This window comes from Condylura cristata, unplaced genomic scaffold, assembly GCF_000260355.1.
Source record: "Condylura cristata isolate star-nosed mole 26May11 unplaced genomic scaffold, ConCri1.0 scaffold00006, whole genome shotgun sequence".
Taxonomy (NCBI): domain Eukaryota; kingdom Metazoa; phylum Chordata; class Mammalia; order Eulipotyphla; family Talpidae; genus Condylura; species Condylura cristata.
Window position 1 is genome coordinate 10484925 of NW_004567107.1, and position 7458 is coordinate 10492382.

Here is a 7458-nt window from a genome sequence, read left to right on the forward strand (position 1 = left end):
CAACGAACAATGCAGGGTGTTTTTTTGACTCTGCATGGGGGGAAACCGAGTAGGATTTTCAGAGGAGGTGCCACTTGAAATAGATCTTGAGAGATAAAATGGAGCTAGTCAGATGTGAAATGGAGGAAGGGATAACCTTTGGAAGAACAAATTATGGTAAAAGGAGAAAAGGAGGTGTGTGCAGCTTGAATGAGATAAAGTCCTGGGGATAGTAAAAGCAGTGAGCTATGTACATTTCCTATTACCACCTGCACTGGGGACAGTGAGGACTGTCTCCAGACCTTGACATACTTGCTAGCCTGGTGGGCTTTGATAGCCTCTAAACAGCTTCAGTAGTGAGATGTAATCTGAAGCCATCTGGACCTCCTGTCTCTATTTCTACTGAGTAAACATGGATCACCTAGTTCTGGATCATCACCCATTCTCTCGCTTCACTTCTAAGTTTAACTCATTCAGATACTTTTAGCATTTTTTCAGCATAGATAGGTCAATATCACTTCCTTGTCCTTTTTTGTTATTCAGTTGCATCAATTATTGCAAATGTAAAGAAACATGATCGATCTTCTTCTGTTGATGTTGTATCAAGAAACTTGGCTGGACTCCCTTGTTAATAGTTCTAATGAGTAGGCTATTGAATCTTTGAGATTTTTGTCATGTAAATTATGAAGATAATCTTATTGTCTGTGTAACAGCAAACACACATACTTCCATGTTTTAAACATTTTATAGACATTAACTTATTTAATTTGCACAGTTAGTCCCAGGAGTGGGTACTATTAATAACTCAGTTGGATCAGTGGAGCACTTGAGAAACAGAGGCTAAGAAACTTGCACAGTTGTTTTTTTTTTTTTTTCAGATAGTAGGTTGGAGGGTCAAGGTGTAAATCTACATGTGGGTTCATCATTCATGCTCTCTGCTTCTAGGCAACCTTACCTATCTGTTGTTATTTTATCTCCTTTCAAAATTTGCATCATTAATTTTTTTTATATTATGGAGTTGCTGATAACCTTCAGGATCATATTGACTGTTAGTGATCTTTTTTTTTTTTTTAAAGGATAACTTATGTAATTTCATCACGAAGTACAACATTTGATGTCCCAGTAGAACTTGTGTGCATAGTAAGACTTTTCTGGAAAAAATCAAAAACAGAATCAGCTTGGTCATTGAATGAACTACCACCTCATTCCTGTAAGGACCGAAAAGGGAACCCTCATACACTTTTGGTGGTAATATAGCCCTTCTCTAGAGCCTATGGAAAAATTGCATGGAAGTTTCTCAAAATGTTAAAAAATTGATCTGCCATGTGACTCAGCAATTCCTTTCCTAGGTATCTACCTGGACAATACAAAAACACTATTTCAAAGGGGAATATTCACTCAGGATGATTACAGCATGGTATACAATAATCAAATAATGGAAGCAAACAAAATGCGCAATATACATGCACAGTGGACTACTATTCTTTTAATAAAGAAGATAAATTCATGCCATGCCATTTGCAACATTATAGATGGAATTAGAGAGGATTATGCTAAGTGGAATAAATCAGAAGGAAAGAGATAAATACTGGATGGTGTCCCTTATATATGGAATATGGAGAAACAAAACAAAGCATCAGTAAGGCCAAACTGGTAACCAAACCTAGACATTTGACTATGGAACCACATTCCAGAAGGAGAGAGGAAGGTGAGAGGGTGAAAACAAAGTGCTTATGGAGCTCAATGTACTATGGTGGAGGTTTTGGTGGTGGGTGTGGTATGGTGTGGAAAAAGCACCTGCAGGGGGAGATCCTATACCTCTGAAAAAACAATCAGTGCTGTAAATCAATGTTACACCAATTTAAAAAAGAAAAAGACTTCCAGTGATCAATTTATGCACTGAAGTGTGGGATGCACTGATTTAAGATCTCCATCCTTAGATTCTCAGAGGTTGGTGGTGAAGGTTAAATGATGCAATTCGGTCAGCATTTGTCACGGAGGCTGATATAGAGAAGATCCTCTAAAAATGATGATTATCACTAGTATTACTCTTGATGTTTCTGCTGTGGTCCTGTCCTCAGTTCTTGTGCTTCCAGCCCCATCACTCTACCTTGGAGGCACGACCAGTGTAGAGTAGAACCTTCCCAAAGTCATGGCTAGAGAGAGTACACCCTTCTCTTAGTCTGGAATTATTGTCCCCATTGAGAGGGTTACTGTGATAATTAAATAAAGTGATGCCCAATTTGTTTCCAGGTGCCAGCTGCCGTGTTGAGCCATTTACGTCTGTATTCTCATTGAATTTTTCTATCACTTCCATGTGGTAGAGCATGTTCAGAGAGGCAGTGGCATGTGCTCAGTGACACACAGTGTGTGGCAGGACTTATACTCAAATCTGGAAAAAGTCTGAATCCAAAGCCATTGATTACTTGATTCTGGGCCTCTGTGCCATGAAGCTTGCACTGCCTTTATCCAGTTATTACCTTTATCCAAACCAGTTATCACCTTTATCCAATTCATTTATTGCCTCTATCCAATCATCACGTGTCTCCTACCATGAGGAACAATTAAAAATGACTGAGCAAAGGGCTTTGATATTCCACCCTGTTGTGCTATTCCAGCTGGAGGCAACACTTTTCCTTACCTATTCTTGTAGCTAACACAGTCCCTATATAGTTTCTTACTTCCTTTCTTTATTTTCTAAGGGGTCAGATAGCCTGATTCAAGTGCATTTGCTTTGAAGAGTCCTCTTGTTAAGGATCCAAAGCTTGAACTAATTTTAGTCATTAAAGCTTCCTACTTACTAACAGCTCTTAGGCAGAAGGAACATAGAGCTCTTCCAGGACTGTGTAGAAGAAGTTGTTCATCTCCCATACTGCTGTGCTTCCCTGAAGACCTGGAGTAGGGCCTCCAGGCAACGTGACCTGTCATACTAACCCATCAGATGCAGGTGGGAGGAAGTTCTGCAGGTGTAGAAGAGCATCAGGTAGCCACAGAGCATCTTGGACAGAGGCTCCTTCTAGAGTCCAGCAAACCCATATCTGAATCATCTTAATATCTTTGAGCCACCTTTGTATAATGAGTGTTGACATCACAGTGACAAACCTTTATTGATTCTTTGCCACATTGATAGTCTTTAACTCTTTTAAGAGCTAATGAGGTAGTAGCTATTATTTCCATTTTACAGATAAGGAAAATGGGACCAGGAGAAGTATTTTAAGCAGTGTCATAAAGCTAGAGAGTAATACAGGTGACTTTCCACCCACAGTATGTAGAATCGCTCAGTCCATGAGTGAAACACCACACCATGCTGCCTTGCTAAAGAACTGCACCAACTATTAACACTCTCATGATTTTGTCTTGGTAGGCACAAATTTATAGATTGAACACACACATATATGCATTCACATACACAGAAATCAGAGAGACCTCCCATCTTTTTCCTGGCCATACCCATAGAAAGGGGTAGACTCTGCTCCCATATCTGGATTTCTTTTCACCCATTCTTGCTGTTGCCTTTGGTCTAATTTTTTATTCACTTAGTATGGTCTTTTAAAAATCAATAGATTGTAAGTGATACCTTTAGTAGGTATTGAATGAATACAAATCTGGCGTTACTTATCACAAAAGTGATAGTTTATTTATTCCCCCTCAGAGTAATACGGCTCACTGCCTATCTTCAACATGCTTTTTTTTTTTTTTTTCCTAAGTGGAATCCCATTACAGGTCTAGGGGTAGGGCTCAGACTCAACTTGAAATAGAAGTTGTTTTTACTGTTACCAGTGAATCACTACTAGTTGATACACCCACATGGGAAATAGAGACAATAAGAAATTAACCAAGTATGTATACAAATCCAAGATGAAATAAGGTCTAAGAAGGAATGATGACACAGTGTTGAAAGTATAGGGGGAAGGATACTAAAGAATGATGGCATTTGGGAGAGTGGCTAGAGAAGACATTTGTTGTTCAAAAGGGAATACTGACTTGAATCCCTAAATAACAAGAGGTGATGACCAAATAGAGATTAGAGAGAGAACACCCTAGCCTCAAGGAATGGTATATGTGAAGTTCCTAAGAAGGACATGCAAGTTCACAGAACAGAATGAGGCTGGAGTACAGCAAGATAAATACAGAGTGTATTTTGCCAGATGTGTGAGCTGGGAAGATGTACAAGGGAATAGTGATGCAGGACTCCAGAGAACATAGCAAGGATTTGGGAACTTCAAAGTCAATGTAAATTACATTTTGAAAAAGATTACTGTGACTCATTTTCTCTGGAAGAATACAAAATTCTTTTAAAATGTTATAGTGGAGAAGAAACTAGACTTTAGAGTCAGAATGTTCTGGGTTTAATCCTACAGCAGACACTTATTTGCCAGAATCTCAGTGATTTAAATGCAAACCTGCATCACAAAATCCTCTTTCCTTCACCTGGCATTCTAGAGTGCTTCCATCTGATGGAACCTCTGTACCAACTGGAGTGGAGCACAGTGAACAGGTTGCCTCTGCTCTGCTCCTAGAATGGTCTTGTGACTTTTTGTATCCAATGCTCACACATTATTGGATAAAGAAAGTCACAAGACCATTCTAGGAGCAGAGCAGAGGCAACCTGTTCACAGGATGCCCAGGGCATCCAGACTTCAGTGAATGAATGGCAACAATAAGTGTCTTCCTCGTAGGGTGGCAAATGCAAGAAGTAATATGTGCAGAGTGCCCCCACCACATCTGGCACATAATAAATGTTTAATGAGTGGTTATTAGTTTCTCTTTGAATTCCTGGCAATGTTGCTTTGCCCAATCTCTTCCAGAGCCATATATTGGATACTGTGATGGTTTAAGCCTGATAGGAGTCATTACATACTATCCATCCAGGATTGGAAAAGTTATTTCGTGGGCCAAATCTGGTCACCACCTGTTTTTTTAAATACAATTTTATCGCACCACTGCAATAAGTGTGTGTATTGTCCATAGCTATTTTCACACAATAATGGTAAAGTTAAGTAAATGCAATACAGGATTTGACTTGCCAAGTCCAAGATACTTACTCTCTGGACTTTTAGAGATGATCTGCTGACCACTGTTCCTTAGGACCTTTCTCACTGCCTGATCCTTCCTAGTCAAACTCTTTTCTCTGGAATTTTTATTAATCCTCTCCTCAACTTCTTACTTACAATCCACACCCTATCTCCATCCTCCCCTTCCTATTTTTTTCACATCAATTCTCTACCCAATTAAAAAAAGAAAGAAATCAATGAGGGATTGCAGCTAGCCTGAACTTTTAGATTTCTCTTTTCTTTCCAAGTCTTTTGGCTGTGACTCAAGGAAGATGTGTAAGTAATCAAAGTAAACTGCCTCTAGAACCAAATCTCTGCACCTCAGTAGGGTGACTGGTGATAGCTGCCCCTCCTACCTTCTTTTGTCCCTGGAATCATTTTACATTATTTTATCTCTTGTCATGAGCACTGTTTGATGGGAAACTGGGGCTGCAAAGATTGGTGCATTTGTTAGCAATCGAAATGTTTTTCAAGCCATGGGTAGGGGGGCAGTAACCTGTTGTAAATCCTCTTGAAAAAAATACTTTATAGAGTCCACCTGTCCACAATGAATAAATCAATTGCTCTAAATTAAATTCTCTAAACCTGAAAGACCTGGCTCTGGTACTGGATTTATTCAGACTCTGGGAAAACAGTAATTTTCTAAGTCAACATTCTGACCCCACTTCAGTCAGCTACTGATCATGATAAAGCCTTACTTTGCCACTTGCTGCTCCCTTTGAAGGAATTAGACACATGTCTTAGAGAGAAAAGAGCCCAAGTAAGGGACAGAAACTAATCAAGCTGTGTCAACCAAGGTGGCAGGGATGCTGCTTCTCAGATGCCCATGAGTGGGGTGACACTGCTGGACCCAGCTCTGTGTGAACAAAGCTGGACCAGGCAGCCTCAGCTGCCATGTTCCCTCCTGTCCTCTGCAGTTCTGATGGGCGATTCATCAAACCTCCTTTCTTCACCCCTCCCATTGAGTTCGTGGATATTACTATTAGTCCCATAATCCCTTGCATCCTACTGTGCATTCTCTCCCCTAAACTTCGTATAGATTGGAGTCTGGGACTGACAACTCTGAGCCATGATTCCATGAGTAAACTTTGATAAGAGTAACCACCATGTGACAAGGACAATACTTCCCCACAAGTCTATTTTGTCAGCATACAGCCATAGCTTACTTGTGCTTTTCAATGTCTGCCCATCTATTTCTAAAGCTGGGAATGAACTGGGAAATCATGTGGTTTGGGTCTTTTATCAGGAAGTAGCATAATCACTAAGAATGAAGGTTGCATCATCCATGGTGGAAGCACATTTTTCTTGTCTCCCTTCTCACCCCTCTTCATCTGGTGAGTTGTCATGTGACTGTTTCCTCAGCAACTCCTGCCTCAATGCTCTTGAAAACTCACAGACTTTCACAGTGGTCAGGGGTCATATAAATGAAAGGAACTTTTAAAATCTTTTGTGTCCATAATCAAGTAGAACTCCCAGCAAGAATTCAGTCCACATCCCCAAGATTTGGGCAAAGCTATAGTATGTGCCCTTTGCCATGAGCTCCTGGACCTGAGAAGGTGGATTTTTCCTTTTTAAAAATTGAGTTCATATTGGTTTACAAAAGCAACATATACATTTCAGTAGTGCAGTGCCAAAGAAGACATATAGAAGGCTAATAGGTACATGAAAATGTGTTCACCATCACCTAGCAAGAAACAGCTAATGGAAATTGCAGTAAGTTATTATTTCACATCCATGAGACTGGTCTATATCAGAAAGACAGGAAACAAGCTGGTGAGGATGTGGAGATAAAAGAACCCTCCTCAAATTCTTGGTGGGACTGTAAATTGGTAGTTATATGGAAAATAATAGGAAAGGTGTTTTTTTAAAATCCCTCCCTCTTGAGGTCATTCTCATAGCCCCTATTTCATGCGGTCCCAGGCTGGATGCATTTCCTTGAGAAGCTACTCTTGATGAGGTCTCACCCTGTTTTCTATAAGCCAGCGCTACAGACTGCATAGCTACCAAAATGTGAGGCTCCCTGCCTCTTGAGCTCCAGGAGAAATGTTCCTTCTTGTTGCCTCCCCCACTTTCCGATTCTGGCCACTACTCTGTGACATTACTTGTGTTCTGTAATTTGGAAGGAAATAATGAAGTAATTTGACATACGCGGTGTAGAGCATGTTTATCCAGAAAGGCTACAGGGTGGAAAAGACTGCAGGGTACTCAGGAATTTTTCAGATAAATAGAACCTGAGACTTCAAAGAAGCATCTGTTTGTAGAGACAACTTTGCCCACTGACCACCTAGCCAGGTCCCAAGAAGGAGCTTTCCATTATTCTCTGCAATTTAATGGCTCCTTAGGAAAACAAAACAAAGCAAAACAAAAAAACAATTGAAGAGCAACAAAAACATCTTGAGTTCATGTAATCTTTTCATAGAAGCAA